This window comes from Engystomops pustulosus, chromosome 8 (assembly GCF_040894005.1).
Source record: "Engystomops pustulosus chromosome 8, aEngPut4.maternal, whole genome shotgun sequence".
Lineage (NCBI taxonomy): Eukaryota > Metazoa > Chordata > Amphibia > Anura > Leptodactylidae > Engystomops > Engystomops pustulosus.
Genome location: NC_092418.1, coordinates 46,754,220 through 46,776,555, shown reverse-complemented (window position 1 = coordinate 46,776,555; position 22,336 = coordinate 46,754,220). Strand labels below are relative to the sequence as shown.

At 40.0% G+C, this 22,336-nt stretch overlaps 1 protein-coding gene and 1 long non-coding RNA gene across 2 annotated transcripts in view; one reads left to right on the top strand and one right to left on the bottom strand.

Annotated features, from left to right (window-relative positions):
• CAVIN2 (caveolae associated protein 2) overlaps positions 1–22,336 on the top strand; it is a 53,265-nt gene that overhangs the window by 17,176 nt on the left and 13,753 nt on the right. The gene's annotated exons all lie outside the window — the stretch shown is intronic.
• LOC140075238 (uncharacterized) lies at positions 11,981–12,773 on the bottom strand. The gene is made up of 3 exons (XR_011849373.1): positions 12,631–12,773; positions 12,381–12,541; positions 11,981–12,275 (listed from the first exon to the last, which is right to left on the bottom strand). It is a non-coding gene; the product is annotated as an uncharacterized lncRNA (long non-coding RNA).

The window sequence follows — 22,336 nt, the reverse complement described above, 5'->3', positions numbered from 1 at the left end:
TCATTCACCAGTTGGGCCACAACCTCATAAGGAAATACTAAAACTCTGGAACTCTTGCAGACCAGTTATTTCACTATATCTAAGGGATTGTATCAAATAAAGTATTGAAGTAGGGTGATCTTCTTATGCGGCGCCAAACTCCAGAAGTTCAAGGGTCACATCATCTGACTTCAGAAAGCTTTAATCATCTCCCCTTGGACTCTGCTGGGCTTGGACCACAATGGACTTGTACTGTTTCAGCATCTTCAGCTGTTGCTTTAAATTACCTTACACAAAAGCAAAACACAAGCTTAAAAGACAGCAAAAACAGCAAAAATACACATCTCTACTAACAATACATTTAAAATCCCAAAAATTGATTAATCCCTCAAGGCCACCACCAGTTGACTAAACAAACTAAGACAGGCTGGTCACCAGAAATTCTCATCCTCTACTGAGTTAGAAATTATGGTTTCCTTGAAATTAAGGTCCCTTGACCTTTAAACTTGCTCAACATCATGTTAGACCCACAAAGACCAAAATGATCTATATGTAACAGATAGAACCCACCACCTGGCACATGTCATACTACTAGAAAAGACACTACTTTTAACAATACTATGCCAGGTCCCAATAATTTAACAAAAAAACTTCCATAAAAAGGAAACACTTATAATAAAAATTATATTTTACTATGGTCACATGATGTTTAACAAGCTTATAGTCCCAATACTCCTACATGAAAATTAAAAAGGCTGACATATAAACACTGTACATCAGACCAGGAGACCTCTAGTAACTGGTTCTCCTGATTTCTCATCAGTTGACAAACATATCTCATTAGTTAACACACATTTGTCATTGCCTCCAGAACTCCAAGCTGGACGGTCTAATACAGTCTTTCCACCTTCCCTTCCCACTTCTCTTCAGACTAAGGAGTGTGGAAAGCCTGACCTCTATATCCAGAATATTTAAAACATTCAGTTTTGAGTGAAGATTGTACCTTTTCAGTAAACATAATATCTTTAGCACTCTTCCTGGTACATCTACCTTCTGTCCACCTGAGAAGAGATCTGCACAGACCAGAACATCCTTATACTCACCAACCCTTGACAGTCTCAAGTTACCCTTTGCAGTCGCTGAGATGTGTAAGCTGCTCCATGTGTCTTTCTGTAACTCACACAGTGTTGTAAGGTTATGGCACACACATATATCATTGCACAAATCTGGCAGCATTGCTAGATCCCAGGGTGACCCATCATCATGCAAAATCGCACATATTCCTAGTCCTGACACTTGTCCCTCTATCCACAAACTAAACCATTATGGAAACATAGTTCTAGGCAGACACTATTTTATTCCTGCTCCCATCACTCCAAGATACACTGAAGGCTTCCCAGTGCTTCCTCTCAGCCATTGGGATCCATCCTTGCAGCTCATCTAACACGACTACAGGACCTTTATCCTCCACAGTCATGAAAGAGACCATATCCTATGGGAAAGGTAGAGCAGGGCAGCAGCCTCAGCTGCCTCATCAGATAACATATATGTGCCCACACCTTGGTAATACATAATACAGAGGCAGTGTCAGGATCTCAAACACTCATCAACATTCATCATGAGATTTCCTGAGGACCCAGCAAGGTCTTATCATCTCAGACTTGGCCATAACCACAATACTAAAGACACCTCTTACCAGCTTACATGTATCAGCGATTGCCCTCAGACCCTCCTGTGATGACAGGGCAGGGGTGGTTCTCTATCCCAGCTGTCAGGATGGTAAGAAGATCTCTGATCTAGTAGATTCCTCAGGATGAAATCTACAAGACAACCTAAAGTATCAGTTAGACAATGAGCAATGTAGTCAACCTGTGCTAGGAGAATTTCCTGTGACTAGTCTGTTCTATCCCAACAGTCCCATATGTCTGTCATTCCTTATTTAACCATATCATATCTCCCGTCTTTTTGGACCCTGAATATGTAATATAGCAGGGTACAAAACACACTACTATGATATAAAAACAGAATTAAATCAAGGAAGGGTTTCATACCCACTGAGACAGACAAATGTTCAATAGGAGACTGAATATCTCACTAACCTAAATAACTGGACTAAAACATACTTGATGATAATATTTGTTTGTGGCCTTGTAAATCAATATAAAAAGCAATTTGAATAGCTCAGGTAATAAATAAGCAAAAAGTGGTATATGAACAAATACAAAGTAAACATTGAATGAAGATGCATAGAGAAATCATTCTCCCACAATAGTCTCAGACAGACCCTTATGCTGTTATCTCTATGATCCACACACAAGGAAACTTTGCACCTGTTGTAGACAACAAAAAAGAAATACAAATCACTGTATGTGATAGCTGTCGGACATCACAAGTGAAACAAATTACACCAAAAAGGGTACTACAAAATAAATTTCACATAAATAGACAATGGGCCCACATATGACACTTATGACAAATTTATCACTGGAGCTCCAACTACAACTGCGCAGAATTAACACATATAAACAAATAAAACAAATAAAGACATTGCCAAGATCTTAATTGCAAATGTATTCTTATAATTTACCTTATACATTGGATGCCTGGGCAGCCCTTTACCCAGGCACTAAAAACCATAAGTAATACAATTTCTACCATACAATAATACAATGACTTTACAAGTAAGTGACATTTAAACAGACTCCAAAAATGTGACATAACCTATTCTTAGCCCCAAATGGACACAGATGGCACTTTGCTCCTGTCAATCAATTGGCATGGATCTTTCCAACATTCCACAACATGCACATAACTCCAGAAGCAATGGCATGCACCTAAAAATAGGAACGTCAATTTTTACACATGCACAATTACACAAAAACAGACAAAATGCACACAGAATGCAAAACTGAGCTCATTTGTTGTCACATGACCTGGTACCAGTTAACCAATTTGAAGGATATCCATTACATTTTACATCAAACATTTTCAACATATTGAAATTACAAATAGAAAGTTCTCTCTTTTAACTCACATTACCTGGAAAAAAACATAAACACGTTAATTCACTCATACTATTTCCAGATAAGGCATAATTCTTAAAGTTGTTAAAAGTTACTGTTAGTTCATTGTGTCTAGCTCTCCAAATCACATCACTTTAATCTCTGGCTCCCAGGGGCCGCATCTTTTAAACTCCATAATTCTAAATGGACTCAGCCCATGGTATCTGAACCCATTCTCTAACTCCCTTCTCCACATTGTTCAGTAACTATTTCTGCTGCCGTAGCTCCCCACCCTCTGTGGTCATCTCTGCATTAGCTCTAGACCCCGATATTCCCATACTACCAGTCCGCACCTTACCTTAATACAGGCGCAACTAATTAAACAAAAGAGGCTGATCAAACCCCCCATATCGGCAATCTTCCCACTATCTGACACCTAGAAATCAGTAATCCTAATTTCCACTGGATCAAGTGTCTAGCATCAACTTGTATACCGCAGCTGGTTAAACTACCACCAGAATCTGCTAGGCTCCATGCAGAAGGCCTTAAACAACATCAATGAGTTACTTATCATATGCAGGAGCACTCGAAACAATCTATCCTATGTTACACTGGCCCTTGGAGCATTGCCTAGCTCGTACTCCAGTACTTCTTAACAACAACATCAGTCCCACAACCTAGGAACATCACACAGTCAGTTTCTTATTCTAACAACAACTAAACATATACAACTGTACATACACTCAACCCATAGAAAACTATACTTCCTACTTAACACCGAGAAAACAACACCTGGACAGCAGCTAATACAATTTTGTCAATTGTCTTACTCACCAGTCCAATGGTGTGATTCCCTGTTGTCCTGTTAGCCACTGCCGGCCATGAATTATTTCTTTTGGTTCCTTCCATAATCGCGGACGATAGCCCCCAAATAATGTCGCTGCAGCGGCTTACAGCAAGTTATCTATGGGTGTGAGAGAGTGAGACAGACAGACTGACAGACATACAGAGAGAACAGAGTCATCCCCCCATAGGAGATGGTGGGGGTAGGGAGTAGGGACAGAGACACAGGTGACACGTTGTTGCTTAGTGCTCCATCCACCTTCCCCCCCCAGAGCATTCAAATAAACTTTATTATATATAGTGAAATCCTGGGACTGCCCCTCACAATCTACATAAACATGTGACTGATGACATAAGAGAACGCATGATGCCATATATGTCCTTTACATAAAGCTGATGATAAAGCTAGAATGCGCAACTAAATATAAAAATAGTCTTTAGTGATGGGGGAAGTCTTGCAGAGTCCAGCTACAGCTATCATTCACAGAGCTGTACAATGTCTATTCTTGTCAGAGGTCAACGACCTAAGACAGCCAGCACAAGGCAATAATTGTGTTCACATAAACTTAATACATTATTATTTTATTTGCATTCACACTTGGCAATCCTTGATCTTGGTTGTAGATTTCCTTTAATACACACTTTTCCTTGTGTTTTGCGGGTAGGGGAAGTACTGGTGAGAACAGGTAGGTTCTCCTGCTTGATGACTACTCAGTGATGGGCCGGTGTGACTTTTTCAGCATTAAAAATGTGCAAAAAATGCCTATACCTGAGTATATATGTCACAGGTGCCCCTGCAACCCATGTCTTGGGTGTCAGGCGTACCCATGTGCCTCTGTGTGCCAGCTGCAGCCTCACTTACCTCTCCGCCCTCCAGCGCCATATCCTGCGGCTCTGTGCTCGTGTCCCCACCTCATAGGGCGCTCTGTTAAAGGGCCAGTGCGTCGCTAATTGGCGCTGGCCAGCCGCTGACCTGTGAAATGGCCTCTTCCTGTGACCCTTGCCGGATCTTTATGCCATTTAAAAAATGTTCCCTGGCCATCTGTGTACTATCCGTTGTGACCACCTACTACGTTCCTGACTTTGATTCTCTGCTGCCTGCCCTGACCTTCTGCTACGTCCCCGACTCCGATCCTGTGCCATCTGTCCTGCTCTTCTGCCTTACTACGACTCCGATTTTGCCAGTTGACTCTGTACCTCGCCTTTGCCACCACCACGTACAAGTCGCACCTGTGGAGCAACCTGGTGGCATCCCACCACAGTGAGTCCAACACGCTTTGCGGCGTGCTCTGGTGAAAACCAGATGACACTTAGACTCAGGTGTCGGCTTACGTCATCGCTTGAAGTGATTCAGTGGGTCCACCACCCCTGATACAGACAATGTACAGTAACCTGTTTCCCTTCTCTAATTTTTACAGATCCAGATAACAACCATGAATTGTAAAAATATTTACCTTCACATATTTCCAGATAATTTAATTTCTTGTTGCAGCTTACAATGTTATATAGTAAGCATATTTTTCTTTCAAGATGGTTTCACAGGTTTCACAATTGAGGCTTCCTTATTCATTTATTGTATAACTGATTTGTACAGATATGTGATCCTGAGCTTGGATTTCAAGCATGTAAAGTGCTCAAGATGTTATCTGAAAAAACTTTGACTCGCCTTATGGGAAAATCTATAAACCCTACGTGAACTTCTCACATAAGTCATTCAGTAGATGACTATAGGGGTACAGAATAGAATAAGGAATACTATATTAATAACTTGAACTTTACAGTATATTTTGTTGAAGGGAAATTGTGTATAATATAAAATAAATTTACCTTTAAAACAGTATACGTCTGTATGGATTTTCACTCCTTACATTTTCTGCTAAAATGTTTCTACTAGTAGATATAGCGTCTATATGTTCTACAATCAGAGCAAAGAGTTTGTATGTTCTCTCTGTGTTTCCTCCCACACTTCAAGACATACTGATAGGTTGATTAGATTGTGAGTCCCATTGGGAACAGGAACTGATTTGGCAAGTTCTGTGCAGCTCTACGTAATCTGTGTGCGCTATATAATTATTATTATTATTATGACACCTGGTAAAGTTTTACAGGTGACTATTTTTTGTAACTAGGGCTCTTTAAAGGGCACCTACCACCCCGATTCTACCTATAAAGGTAGATCGGGTGGTAGGTGGATGAATGGGACGTGAGGATAGCCCTTTTTTTGGGCTAATCCTCACGTCCCGGCTATCTTTTAGAAAAGTTTAATGCCGGCATATGTAAAATTTTTTATGCGGCTACTGGGGCGTGGAGTAGCCGGACATGAGGCTACAAGTCGCGGCTACTCCTTGCCACAGTAGCCGCAAATGCTACTCCTCCTACCATTTAATCTTCGGCCCTCTCCTAGTCCCCCGGCATCTGCGGCCTTCTGTGCATGCGCAGTAGCTCCGGCCCTGGAGCCGCGGCCACACAGCCGAAGGCCAAAAAAAGGCTATCCTCACGTCCCATTCATCCACCTACCACCCGATCTACCTTTATAGGTAGAATCGGGGTGGTAGGTTCCCTTTAACTATCTTACATTTCAAGAAACAATAGAGGTCTCTATTTTACATTTTCAGAGTGGTTAACTGTCTCTATTTTAGATTTTTAGAATGTCTGGCTACAACTGAACATGTCTGAAATAAATCATTTCTGTAACATTCCTATGTAAATGATTTCGGGGCTGATAGAAATGGAGACACATTTGTTTTGTTTCAGTCTGAACGTGAGAAATTTCCGGACCTTCTTTACAACTTAACCCCTTCCCGCACCCTGACGTGATTCTACGTCATAGGATGCGGGTAGTTCCCGCACCTTGACGTAGAATCACGTCATGGCGATCGCCCGGGCTCAGAAGCTGAGCCCTTGCGATCGCCGCGGGATCCCAGCGGTACGCGGTAGCTGGGATCCCGCAGTAACAGCCGGGATCGCGACTATCGCGATGCCGACTGTTTAACCCTATAGACGCCGCGGTCATAGTGACCGCGGCGTCTATTGTGTATCGGCGCGACGATCGGCACCCTCTGTGCAGGGCACGGAGGTGCCGATCGTTGCCATGGCAACCCAGAGGCACGATCAGGTCCCCTGGGCTGCCTATGGCAGCTGCCTGCTAGGATCGTGCACTGTGCACGATCTAACAGTGCAGCTGTCAGCCTATGCAGAATGCATAGGCTGACTATGTAATATGCTGCAATACATTAGTATTGCAGCATATTACAATGAACAAGTGATCAAATGATCACTTGTTCATGTCCCACCCTGGGACAAAATAAAACAGTAAAAAAAAAGTTTAAAAAAAAGGTGCAACTAAAAAAAACTTATTTAAAAAGAATAAAAGTCCCATTAAGTCCCGTCCCATGCAGTAATCATATAAAACATAAAAAAAGTGAAAATCACCAAAAAACCCACAACATATTGGGTATCACAATGTCCGTAACAACCCGTACAATAAAATAAAATGGTCACTGAACCCGTACGGTGAACGCCGTAAAAAAAAAACACAAAAAACCTCACAAAAATTATTACATTTTCACATCTGACCGCATAAAAAGTGCATAAAAAGTGATCAAAAAGTAAAATGTACCCCAACATGATACCAAGAAAACGTACAGCTTGTCCTGCAAAAAATAAGCTCTAAACCAGCGCTGTAAACAAAAAAATATAAATGTTCTGCCCATTGTTACTTGGCGATACAAAAACAAGTAAATGTCTCACAAAATGAGTTCTATATTCTGCAAAACAAGTTAACCATAAAAAAGCCATACAAATGGGGTATCGCCGTAATCGTGATAACCCATAGAATAAAAATAACACATTATTTTTATGGTACGGTGAACGTCCGAGGAAAAAAATGCTAAAAACCATAAACAAGAATTAATGATTTTTTTAACCACCACCAAGAAAGAGTTAATAAAATCTGATTATTGGCTATGAGCCCCCCTGTAAATGATGTACCTGAAAAGTGGATCTCATCCACAAAAAAATAATCTCCCATATATCCAAATTACAAAAAAAATAAACATTTTATAGCCTGTAAGATGTGACATTGCAGATCTGCTCTGAATGGCTCCTCCCCCCGGTCTATCCCCGGCCGTGCGCCCGTACAGCAGTCACCACCACATATGGGGCATCCTCATACTCGGGAGACATTGGGTATCAAACTTTGTGGAGTTTTTTGTCATTTAATACTTTGTGACGGTTTAATTTTTGGCCAAAATGAATATATTGTCTAAAAAAATGACAGCTTGTAAATTAGACCTCCATTTTGTTTTAACCACTGTGAAGCATCTAAAGGGTTAACATACTTCTTAAAGTTGATTTTTTACACATTGAGGGGTGTACTTTCTAAAATGGCATAATTTATGGGGGTTTACTGCTGTTTAGGCCTCTCAAAGTCAGTTAAAGCTGAGCAGGTGCCTCTAAATAAGGGTTTTGGCGTTTTTCATAAAAATGAGAAAAATTGCTCCCAAAATTCTGAACCTCCTAACAACCTAGAAAAGAGAGGGGATGCATAAAACCCTATGCCGATATTAAGCAGACATTCGTGAAATGTTAGTTATAAAGTTACTTGGGTGCTATGACTATCTGCCTGAAAAGCAGAACATTTTGAACTATGAAAATGAAGAATTTTTAGAAATTTTTGCCAAATTTAAGTTTTTTTCATAACTTAACACAAAATATATCATCAAAATTTTTCTATTACTTTGAAGTACAATGTGTGACGGTAAAACAATCTCAAAATCCCCTGGATATGTTAAAGTGTCAAAAAGTTATAACCTCCTATAATGACACAGGGCAAAATTTTAAAATCAGGCCTGGTCCTAAAGGTCTAAAATGGCATAGACACGAAGGGGTTAATGAAATGCAAAACAATAATCAAAACAGTTCCTATTTATACAGGAAGCAGGTCACCGTGCAGGGCTAGAATAAGCATCCTAGACATTACAATATTTACAGTACTTTGTTCAAAGAACGTTTTAGTTCCCAAGGGCGTAACAACTTCTATAGTAGCCATGGAAGGTGCTGTTGGGCCCAAGCTGTCAAATAAGTCAGAACACAGTTATACAACATTGCTGTATAAAGTGGTTCTCCACAATCCTCTTATTCCAGTATAAACATCTGTGGTCAAGAAGACAATATTATAGGTACCATTTAATAAATGACTGTGCTTGCACAGCATGGGGGTCATTTATAATAGTGAGATCTCTGTTTTTTTATGCTTATTTATCATAAGGGTTTTACTGCTAAATGTATTCAATCTCATGTTTGGTTTTATTCTTAAATTGGTGTAATTTGCACCTTTTTCCTAATCCCATAAAAGAAGTGTGCTAACACCAAGGTTTTACACCAAAAAAGCACAATAAAACAAGCACATCTTCCATGCTAAGATAAATAGGGCATATATAAGACAGAAAGCAACTATTTCAATTTTGTACAACCATTGGAATAGCACCTACAAGAAGGCACACAAATGGCTAAAATCAATTAAAAAGGTGCAAATAGAGAGAAAAATAAAATAACTATGATAAATGACCCCCATAGTGGAAGTAAATGCATTTGAATTAGCACTAGTTCTCAGGGTGCATATGTATTTTCAATTATTTGTAGCTACAGCCTGGCAACAAGTGGTTATTCTTACTTGTTTACCAATGCAGGAGCAAACTTTCGATGGGCACCCATGGGGCACAGACATGCAGCTTTATAAATTTCCACCTGTGATGTTCATGTGAAGTGGATTGGATCCCAATCATAATTTTGCTAGGGAACAACCACTCATTAAGACCATAGGAGCACAAAACTTCCTCATCTGTACTGTACACTCACCGGCCACTTTATTAGGTACACCATGCTAGTAATGGGTTGGACCCCCTTTTGCCCTCAGAACTGCCTCAATTCTTCGTGGCATAGATTCAACAAGGTGCTGTAAGCTCCTCAGAGATTTTGGTCCATATTGACATGATGGCATCACACAGTTGCCGCAGATTTGTCGGCTGCACATCCATGATGCGAATCTCCCGTTCCACCACATCCCAAAGATGCTCTATTGGATTGAGATCTGGTGACTGTGGAGGCCATTTGAGTACAGTGAACTCATTGTCATGTTCAAGAAACCAGTCTGAGATGATTCCAGCTTTATGACATGGCGCATTATCCTGCTGAAAGTAGCCATCAGATGTTGGGTACATTGTGCTCATAAAGGGATGGACATGGTCAGCAACAATACTCAGGTAGGCTGTGGCGTTGCAACGATGCTCAATTGGTACCAAGGGGCCCAAAGAGTGCCAAAAAAATATTCCCCACACAATGACACCACCACCACCAGCCTGAACCGTTGATACAAGGCAGGATGGATCCATGCTTTCATGTTGTTGACGCCAAATTCTGACCCTACCATCTGAATGTCGCAGCAGAAATCGAGACTCATCAGACCAGGAAATGTTTTTCCAATCTTCTACTGTCCAATTTCGATGAGCTTGTGCAAATTGTAGCCTCAGTTTCCTGTTCTTAGCTGAAAGGAGTGGCACCCGGTGTGGTCTTCTGCTGCTGTAGCCCATGTGCCTCAAAGTTCGACGTACTGTGCGTTCAGAGATGCTCTTCTGCCTACCTTGGTTGTAACGGGTGGCGATTTGAGTCACTGTTGCCTTTCTATCAGCTCGAACCAGTCTGCCCTTTCTCCTCTGACCTCTGGCATCAACAAGGCATTTCCGCCCACAGAACTGCCGCTCACTGGATGTTTTTTCTTTTTCGGACCATTCTCTGTAAACCCTACAGGTGGTTGTGCATGAAAATCCCAGTAGATCAGCAGTTTCTGAAATACTCAGACCAGCCCTTCTGGCACCAATAACCATGCCACGTTCAAAGGCACTCAAATAACCTTTCTTCCCCATACTGATGCTTGGTTTGAACTGCAGGAGATTGTCTTGACCATGTCTACATGCCTAAATGCACTGAGTTGCCGCCATGTGATTGGCTGATTAGAAATTAAGTGTTAACGAGCAGTTGGACAGGTGTACCTAATAAAGTGGCCGGTGAGTGTATATTACTGCCATAGAGCAGCGACTACATTGCTTAGCTATTTCTGGAAATGCCCTTAAAGGGGTTGTCCGAGTTCTTGAAAAAAAGCTAAAAGTGGCCGGGACAGGGCTGCTTAAAAAAAAATAAAGATGTACTTACCTTCCGGTGCCCTCCGGTATCCAGCGCTGCTGTCACTCCGGTCCGGGCGCCACGTAAACAAACATGGCCGCCGGAGCAGCGCTGGATTCAGCTTCCGGCCGGCCGTGGCCGGGTACGCCTATCCGTCCCTATACACAGCATTGTGTATGGGGGCCGGAAGGTTGTCTGGTCCGGCCGGAACTGAGTCCAGCGCTGCTCCGGCGGCCATGTTTGTTTACATGGCGCCCGGGCCAGAGTGACAGCAGCGCTGGATACCGGAGGGCACCGGAAGGTAAGTACATCTTTATTTTTTTTTAAGCAGCCCTGTCCCGGCCACTTTTAGCTTTTTTTCAAGAACTCGGACAACCCCTTTAAGTTAAATGGGGAAAGACTCTTTCTTGTCATTCATAGGGGTCTCATATTTAAGTAATCTTTAAAGTCCTGTGTTATTCGGATCATTTAAAAATAATTTTAAAAAAAACAAAGAATTGGTTCTTATAATGACCCCAATGCTGACCATGGTCCATTATGAACATTGACTATTGAAAATGACTCTGTTTTCTATCATTCAATCAATTTTTTTTACTCATTTGCTTATTTTATCATATAGTATAGAGATCTATATTTTCTACCACCCCAATGTGCCCCCCCTCATCCCCAGCTGATGTAATTTAAGGGTAATGATAGGTTGTTATAATGCACTGAGACTTTACAATGCCATTTTTCACCTAAAAGGTTTTACATAATCCCATAAATGATTTAAGTTTTATAGATGGTGAAATACTAAGATATGAAATTTTGACTTTTTTCAGTGATGGTGTTTACTATATGGAGTAAATACTTTTATTTTTTAATAATATGGATATTTTCAGTTTTAGTCATCTTAATTGCAATCAGAAATGCCAAACACGTATGTTAAATGTGAAAGCGTCTGGTGTTAAAGATCTCTTATCCAGAAATTATCCCACATTGATGGCCTCCTTTTAAGCTCCAGTGCCCCAAGCTGTAAGATTGCATACTGGCAAATATCATACTTCCAGTAAAATCACTATGGGCTTTTTGATTTAATGAATTGATGGACTGCTTTCTCTCAATGTGTCTCAGATGAGCTTTAAAGGTTTTGATCTCTTCTTGAAACGCTCTTCTCGAAAGGTCACTCATCCCATGTTCCAAGAATCCTCCACTTCATCACCGCAGATCGTGTATCGGCTTTATCTTCACTGTACGTAAAGTACAAATCACAGCAGGAAAGTTGGCTCTTTTCTGTAGAAAAAGTCATGGTTTTAGGTTTCCATTAGGTAGTAATTCTATTGTATATTTAGGTTACGAGGTCTATGTAATAAGTGTTAAATCTGTAGTGATACCGACTAGTAAATTATTAATCCATCTCCATAGATACTCGAATCCTATTTTCTTATTCAGTCCCAGTCCAAGAAATTTAGCATCGCAGTGGTGTGACACAATTTCCTTATTGCCGAGCCTTTCCTCTGGCCATTTTACCGCTCATTAACTCTTGAACGTGAGCCAACCTAGCATCAGCAAACAGAAGTAATCTCATTAAGTGTTCCTACCCCAAGGTAAAGTGAATAGTGCTTAATTAATTGTTCACAATTATTACCTGATGGCCCACATGATGGAAAAGACTTATTTGTGACTGGACCACTGTTTTGAAAAACAGGTTTTCTAAAAGACATAATTGGAATTGCTAGCTGTGATAATTGTCCTCGAATAGTTGAAAATTCCTTGGCAACCCCATCATGTTTGAGATCCTGGTGTACCAAACAAGGCAGTAAATTAACATAGCTTGCAACGCTGAGAAAATAATACATTCTGACTCCTTACGGCTTGTATTGAATAATGATTGACTGGAAAACATTTAGGAAAATACAATAACTCACCTTTCACAATCTTCCCCGACATTATGCGGAAACAAAAGTTAAAGGGAATGCATTTATGTACTAGAAGCCATTAGCCAATCTATAAATATAAGGTGAGATGTGTATGCTAATGAGGAAGCGGAATAGATCTGCGGTAATAATTTGAAGTACAGATCAAAGGAGTAATTATGGCCTGTTATATTCCATTTCATTGTTGCTTAATACAATATAATAGCTCCATTATCATTTTGATTCCATAAGATATGCAATAGAGATAATGTGCTATGAGTATGAATTCACTACTTTAGTCAATTTCATCTGACTAGAAGCAGTAGTTCATCGGAGGAGAGAGAAGCTGAAGACCAGTTATTTAAATACATTCATACTAATGGAAATAAAATATATTCTACTCTGATTTTATTAGGTATAATACAGTTTTATTTAATGGTATTAAATGGTGAGCGTTCATAAATCTGATAAATGCTACCATCTGCCATATTAAAAAATATGGCGTGGTTTAATACCATTTGCCCATGTTTTTAGCATTTAACTCTTGCAGTGTGTACTAGTACATAGCAGGATCTGTGAACGCAATATTATTGAACCACGATGGTGCCTCTATCCACACATTGACTTGTAGGTGCCAGCTGACTGCGACAAATAAGTGGTTAAAATGGAGCTTTCATTCTGCTACGCCATTGTGGCGCTATAGCCATGTGACTGTCTCGCTATGACAAGTAAGTGGTTAAAATGGAAGGGTCATTGTGCTCCTACAGCGATGTGACTTAGGGGTGATGAAGGGATATTATGGTTGTTTGGAACTTAAGAATGCCATCTATAAAGGCCTACTAGGATCTGCCCTGTAACAAAAAAGTAAACCATGATGATATCTTTAGGAAAGAAAACCTCATACAGTTATGGGGGGGATTTATCCTAGGAACCAGTATTCATACATAATATATGGTCACATTTTGTTCTTGTAATGTCATTAGAAGCTAAAATGAGATCTAGCATCAAAATCAAGCATGATAAACCTGGGACACTTACACACATAACCAGGCAACATGACTGTCAGGGGCAGTTTAAGACAACCATGGGCCCTAGACTGTATATATATATATATTCGAGCCCCTACAAGTCCGGTTTGGGTAGCCATGGCCCCCTTGGGACCCAAACTGCCTAAATTATAATCCATTACTGATCACTGTGGTTATCTTCTTCAATGGCCTCCTTCCTTTAATAAGGAGTCTGAATTACTACTGGGGAGGTTCCCAGAGCTGTTACAGTATACAAGGACTACTGTGTGCTGAATCTTTCCATGCTGCAATGAGATTACATAAGGAAGAGGGAGGGATAACGTGATGAGGGGGCAGGGCGAGAAAGTGTAACAGCCAGTCAACCTAAAGTACGGAGGTACTCTGAGAACCACTCCAGGCTCATTATAATAATCTTGAAAGTTGTTTTTAGAAGGAAGGATGCCATGGATAACAAATACAAGAAGATTATAACAGTCACAGTCTGGATCTATGAGTAATTGTCATTGGTTTATCATACTTGGCTTTAATGCTACATTTCCTTTAAGTGCTTGCTTAAAGTATATTGTAAAGTATGTAAGGCAGGACCAAAGCCAAACCACTGTATTCATCTTTGAGCTACAGGTTTAATAGAGCATTACCTGAGGTGTGTACAGAAAAATACCTTATTCAATAAATATTGTAGTAATGGAATGTGACATTTTGGTGGCCATTTGTCTTTACTTTTCTTCCTGATTTTTCTTTCTTTTTGAGACATTTTTTGGCGCATTGCAGTTTTTCGCCTTTTTGTCCGCCGGACATTTGTTTTTCGTCAATAAGACAATCTTCTATTCCAGATAGATAGAATGTCGCAAATGACATTTATAATTTCAAATTGTCTAAAATTTGTGACATTTTTTGGCACAAAAAACTCCAGATGACACCATACTTAAGGAAAACTTGGAAAGTGGAAAGAAGTGACTTGAGATATTGGTGCAACATTTTTGAGTCATTTTTAACAAATTTCTCAAAAAGATATCTGAAAAGAAGAATTTAAATAGTGAGATTGATAAATAACCAAAGAAGCAGAAGAAAAAAAAGACCAAAAAAGTCAAAAACTAGCCAAAACAAGCAGAGATCAGATAAATGACCCCCTTTATGTACAATCTAATAATAACACCATTATAGTGGATGCTGCTTAATAAGTTACACAGCAGAGTTACACTCAGTTACCATATCCATATTGCACTACAGAAACTAGGACGCGGTACTGTAAAGCCTCTGCATAGCCTCAAGGCCCTCTCTTACCAGGCAACCCCCTGTGTACAATTTAGTGTAAGGTAAAGTCTGTGTCCCTGTATAACTGACTATAGTCTTGTAAAATAAAGATTTATTTTAAGCTCCTACATGAATGGAAAGGTTGTATTAATGTATATTGTATGTATATTTTAACAATTATTTTTAAATAGTTCACATAAAAAAACAAGATACATTTTGAAGAATACTTTACTATAGGCAGTGTACAATGGCACAGACAAGAGACTAATATATCCCTATGTTTCAGGCATTCCTGAAGGGCCCCATGCATTTAAAGCGTAACTATAATTTGAGATTTTTTTTATTGTGTGTGGAAAACATTTTTGTAATATACTTCATTAACACGTTCCATTTTGTTTGTAATCAAAATCAAGCTATTTCCTCCCATATAGATCCGTATACCAGCCTGTACAGTGTGTGTACAGTACAGGCTGCATGAGTTCACATCGAAAATCCCTGTGTTTGGTTAAACAGCTCTGAAAAGGGCGGTTTAACTACTTCACTTTCTGCTTGATCTTTGAAAATAATGCTCATAGCGCATAACTACATCCCGTAACATGCAGGAAAGGAGAGAGAGAAATTCTTCTTCTTTCTGGTAGACAAATTTGTTTTAGCAACGTAGAAGTAACATTGTAACTATGGGGCATATTGCAGTCTGTTTCTTTGCAAACTTTATGAAGTACCGTATATTAGAAAAATGTTCACAAAATCCACACATTATCAAAAATATCTGAATTGATGGTTACACTTTAAATGGGAGTCCTACAGCACCACTGTATATGAAAGAGTCATAACATGAGGCCTCAACTCTAAAAAAAAATATACAATCACTATACCCTTCACTAAATAGCCAGATCAATACTGTTGCTTTTATACAATGTGTTCATTGCTATGAGGATGTGTCCTGGTTTCCCTGATAATGTTGCATGATTCTACAGACCTAACTTTATAGGACACTAATAGGGGTATTTAGGTCACATATCTGTCTTATTGATTCAAGGAGTCCCACAACATTTATCCCAGCCTGGACTGTATGTCTGCTAGTTGTGCTTTAGGGTCTTTATTCATTTAGGTGACCCAGAAAGACCTTGGGAGGGATTCACTCACATGATGCCAACCAGCAGCAAGCTGCACTTGATATAGGGCTATGAAGAAGGTAACAAAATAACAATACATTTTGTAACCTATTTTTATGTTTAAGGGTTTTCCATGTCAACTTTCACCTAAACAATTACTCTTAAATCAGGTCCCAAATTTGGGGTATTATACTAAAGTATAAATGGGGTATTATACTAAAGTATATTTATATAAGTGCATTGTTAATTCACAAACATAAGACTACAGAAATAAAATCGGTATTAATAAAAACTATAACAATAATAATAATCTTTTGTATTAGGTATATTATAAAACTGTATTGCCACGTGGTATAGAAATAACGTACAAAACTTCCACACTCTAATGAACATACGTGTATCTTTAATAAACATAAATGAATTGTGCACCAGTAATTACATCGCAGAAAATGTTGCAAATGAAACTATTAATTTCCCTGTAGAATACTGACTAGGTGGTTATGAGTCTTAACTACAAACAGGAATTTTTGGCTTACATTTTCCTGTTTTGTGATTCTATTATTAGACTTGCATTATATAGGAAAAAAATTAAAGCTTAACAAAATCTAAGCAGATTATTTTACATTGCACTGTATGTACTGGAGTATAAACTGCCCCAAGTGTACCGTATTTTTTGCCCTATAGGGCGCACCGGACTATAAGGCGCATTAGTCCGATGCGCCTTATATATGTAATAATTACATATATAAGGCGCATCGGACTATAAGGCGCGGGGTCCGGGGGCCGGGGGCGTGGCGGAGGTCTGGGGGCGTGGCGGAGACCCGATGTGACGCGGCGACGGGACGCGGCGACGGGACGCGACGCCGAGACGCGACGGGGAACGCGGGGAAGGTGAGGGGGAGTTGGAGGAGGGCAGCGGACCATACTTACATAGGTCCCCGCTACCGGTCTCCCGCTGGAGATCTGCTGTCTCCGGTCTCCGGTAGCGGGGACCTATGTAAGTATGGTCCGCTGCCCTGTGCCCAGCCCCATACATAGGGCGCACCGGACTATAAGGCGCACTTTGGATTTCCACGGAAATCCAATGCTTTTAAGTGCGCCTTATAGTCCGGAAAATACGGTAACCTGAGGCAAACTGGGAAAACTTATTAACTAGGGTGGGAAATGCAGCAACTACTCTCTAATAAAATGTCCAGCAGCAGCGCTCCTTCATCAATAAAATGTCCAGCAGAGCTCTGTATTAAAATAAAATGTCCAAAAGAGCCCCCCATTAAAATAGTGTCCAGCAGAGCGTCCCATTAAAATAAAATGTCCAGCAGAGCCCCACATTAAAATATAGTGTCCAGTAGAACCACCCAGTAAAATAAAATGTCCAGCAGAGCCCCCTATTAAAATCAAATGTCCTGCAGAGCCCAAAATGAACCACAAAGTTGGGGTTTGTGTCCCCGGACACAAGCCCGAACTTCATTAGACATTATTAGACTTCTTCCTAATGAGAGGAATGCAGAGAACCACAAGTTATCATTTAGTCCGATGGACTCCATGTAGACTCCAGATCCACTTATTTTTGTGCAAGTTTTGCTTGAAGGAACTTCCTTGGAAATCAGTCTTTATTTTCCCAATCCCCCTTAAGAGGCTGCCATCACAATTGTGAAATGTTCTCTATATTCCATTTTTTATATGCTTTGTGAATAAACAATGTTGTATTATCTTTTAAAACTAACACAGCCGACTATAGCTGCAGACACTTGTGTCACAAGAGCATGAGAGGAGTCCTACTTATCAAGAAAATGTCTTAATAAGTATTGAGCCCAGAATCTAATGGGTTAATCTGCTGGAATTAGCCTTATCTTTAAAATACAGCCAGTACCCATTAGGGATGCCTTTGGCACTGCTTCTTTGCTGGCACTATTGAAGAACGATGTATGACTGTGTTGAACATTACCTTTATGCCTCAGTACACAAATGTAAAGGTTTGACTGAGTGTTTTCTTTACAAATGTATTTTTCAGTAGGAATAAGAAAGTAATTTATAAAAGTTGATATTTCTTTTACCCTTACGACATACTATACATTTATAACATTGTAGCAGCTATATCAAATGCATTTTAGTTTTGGCTGCCTGTCAGATTCTGTTAGAGGTAATGGGAAAGAACTTAGGATGGGAGAACTTTGATTACTGTCCTTTCAAGCTGCGGTGATGAAGAGAAAGTGGCAAAAGAATTAATAGCAATTACCTGCGAATCATCTACTTCCTAATTGAGAATGTGCTATCAGAATGAGAAACTGTGCACAGTTCTCTACTTTACCAAGGGCATTGATGTACGGAATTACAATGTTATTGTATGTTATTGTGAAATGTATGGATAAAATAAACCTGGTCTTGTACTGTATTTACTAACATCAAAGAACTCAAGACTGGTCAGATAATTTCCACTATACTTTCCGAGAGCGAGATATAATAGAGGAAGAGTTATTGTGCTCCATTGTATGTAGTGTATAGATAGTATTTAGAACAGGAGAGATAGCAAGTGTACAGATAAACCTATTCACACAGGATAAATGATATTCTTTAATAGTAATAATAACCAGGAACTAACTATATAAAAGCCTTGAGAAACTTGTTTGATTTGATAAGATTTTGCAGATCTGTATTTGCTTCTCTTAGAAATCCTTGTCATACATTACTACCATAAAGGTACCATAAAGGTACCATAAACTTATTAACATTATAACAGACCTGAAGGGGTTAACTCACTGGCAATAATGGACCTATGTCATTAGAGAAAAGCATTTTGAACAGGTTTTTTATATACAGGCAGTCCCCGGGTTGCGTAAAAGATAGGTTCTGTAAGTTTGTTCTTAAGTTGAATTTGTATATAAGTCAGAACTGTTATATTTTATTGCTGTAACTCCAGACACAATGGGGCACATTTACTTACCCGGTCCTGTCGCGATCTCCGAGGTGCGTTGTCCAACGAGGATGAAGTCCGGAGCGATTCACTAAGATCGTGCGTCCGATATCCTGCATGTGTCGCTTCCCCGCTCAGGTCTGCTGGAGTTCACCTTCTTCTTCCTGGTGTATGTAAGTGCATTGTCTTGCGACACAATTTGAATTTTAAATCACGCGCATAGTCCGAATCAGTTGGGTTGTTCGACAGCCATGCCCCCCGATTTGTGTCGCATGAAAGCCACTGATCAAAATATCCCAAGAGACTAAAATCAGTCAATGGCAATAGTCATGGTGCGGTGAGCACTCGCTGTCTGAGCCGGGCGGCTGCATGGAGAGATATATAGGACAGGTCCTATATTTTGCCGCATTACAGCCTGGGCCACTCAACTTTCAATAGAGAGCGGTGAAGTGAGGAGTGCTCACGCCTCCTCTCTTCTGAACCTGGCTGTATGCATACTTTTGACTGCATTAGTCCTTAACTTTGAAAAAAAATGTATAAGCTATATCATTTGTGTTTCTTAGTCATTTACTTTTCGCTCAAAATAATTTCTTTCTTTGACGTACAAAACATCAATTATTCATTGTAAATAAGCAGTTAACAAGTGTTCGTTTCAACTTTAATCAATCTAGCGGATAAAGAGCACTAAGTATATTCATGATTTACATTAATTTGGGAGTAAATGAGAGGCTATGGCTTTATAATATTTTATCTTATTAGATGGGAAATCATGTTAAATAGGTGTCCATCTCTCCGCAGCTGTTATTCAGTGCTTTTTAATTCAGAGCCAATGGCCCTTCTGTCTGCATAATGAATCATTGGAAGTATTAGAACCTTACATGTACAGTATATTAAGTTGTCTGGTAGAAGACTGTAACAGCTTTACTTGACTCTGGGTTGCAGTGAAGGGAGGGTTATCATTTACTGACTTTACATTACAACTGTCCCCTGAGTAGAGATATATTTTTGGAGACAATTCTTTTCTTACGTTCCCAGCATTGCTCATGAGTGGTATTTAAAATCTAGCCTCACTTACATCTTGTTTCAAGTAGATGTATTGCCACCGTTTATTGAGTTTCTGTTTGAGTAAATGGTTTCCGTGTCCATGGAATAAAGGAACCTCATCTTTGATTTAGTGTAACATTTCTTTTCACATGGGCAAGAAGTTATTTATGTTACATGAACTCCGATTCTTTAGTTTCCTACAATACATAGAATATAAAGAAGACCAATGAAATGAAGAATCTTGATAGTATTCTCAAGGGGACATATTTTTTTTTTAAAGATATATAGTTATTGTAAAGAGTGCATAGTCAGTGGGGGCCCCCAGAATTTGAATTGGGGTCCACGATTTTCTAGTTACTTTATGTTTTATATGTGATTTCATTCTGATATCTTGGGGTTTAATATATAAATAAAAGATCTACTGTAACCTGTCACACAACAGTCCCTGTCCCTGATTGGGCATCACATCCTATCTCAAACACCCACAAATACACACAAGGTCAATTTCATAGAACAGCAAATTATCTATAAGAAAGGTTTATCACAAGCACATATTATAATTGCACTTGTTATTCCATAATTATAGATTACAAAATATCCAGTGTGTAGGGTTATTTTGCAGCCAGGGTCTGGTTGGTCCACCAGTGACTCTGCCTCTCACAGGTACTGCCCTGGGACTTCAGATGATGGGGCAAGAGGCCTTCAGCTCTCTGCATAATCACTGTGTTCCCCTGCTGCAGCTGTATGCAACAGAGGCCGGCAGGTGCAATATGATGATATAATCTCATCTGCCAGGATTACTGCACAAAGCAGCAGGAAGAAGAGCTGCAGGAGAACGGGGAGAGGTAAGTAATTGGCTTGTTATTTTTTAAATTATGCAAAAACAAAGAAAGGAAGAGTATAGGGCGCCCACAAGATGAGGTGGAGGTGAGAGACCACAATATTAGGAAAGATGAGAGTGATCCACAGGATGAGGGGAGTTTGGGGGGCTGGGCAAAACATGAGGGGGAGATATGGGGAGCCCACAATATGAGGGAGAGGTTCACAATATGAGGGGGAGCTGAGGGGCCACAATAGGAGATAAGGGGCCACAATAGGAGGGGAGAATGAGGGTCATAATTGTAGGGGGGAGATGATGGGCCACAATAGGAATGGTTGAGGGTGACCACAGTGTAAGGTGGAGATGAGGGGGGAAAAGTATGAAGGGTCACAATATGAGGGACAGATAAGCGGGCCACAATATAAGAAGGATATTAGGGGACATCATGGGGTCCACAGATGAGGGGGTCCAAAATAATAGGGGAGATGAGGGGTCTCACAATATGAGCGGGAGAGGAGGGGTCCACAATATGAAAGGGAGATCAGGGGACCACAATAATAGGGGGAGATAGGTGGGAATATGAAGGGAGCTAACAAGGATTACTTTTAAAAAGAGGTCTTACCTATTGCTGGACACTGAGGCTGCATTCACACAATTGTGTTTTGAAGTGCATTTCAAGTACATTTGGAGAATGTCCTCCTCTGTGTGTTTAGACCTAAATGCCTCTGCCAGCAGGGGTGCACCTGCCATGAGGCGAGTTGAGATTCTCGCATATATGGCGGCACACTGTATGTATTATATGATGTATGGCGGCACGCTGTATATATTATATAGTATATGGTGGCACGCTGTATGCATTATATGGTTTATGGTGTCATGCTGTATATTTTATATACTATATGGCGGCACGCTGTATGTATTATATACTATATGGTGGCACACTGTATGTATTGTATGGTATATGGTGGCATGCTGTATGTATTATATACTATATGGCGGCATACTGTATGTATTATATGGTATATGGCGGCACACTGTATGTATTATATGGTATATGGCAGCACGCTGTATGTATTTTATGGTATATGGCAGCACACTGTATGTATTGTATGGTATATGGGGGCACGCTGTGTGTATTGTATGGTATATGGTGGCACGCTGTGTGTATTATATGGTATATGGCGGCACACTGTATGTATTATATAGTATATGGGGGCACCCTGTATGTATTATATGGTATATGGCAGCACACTGTATTGATTTTAT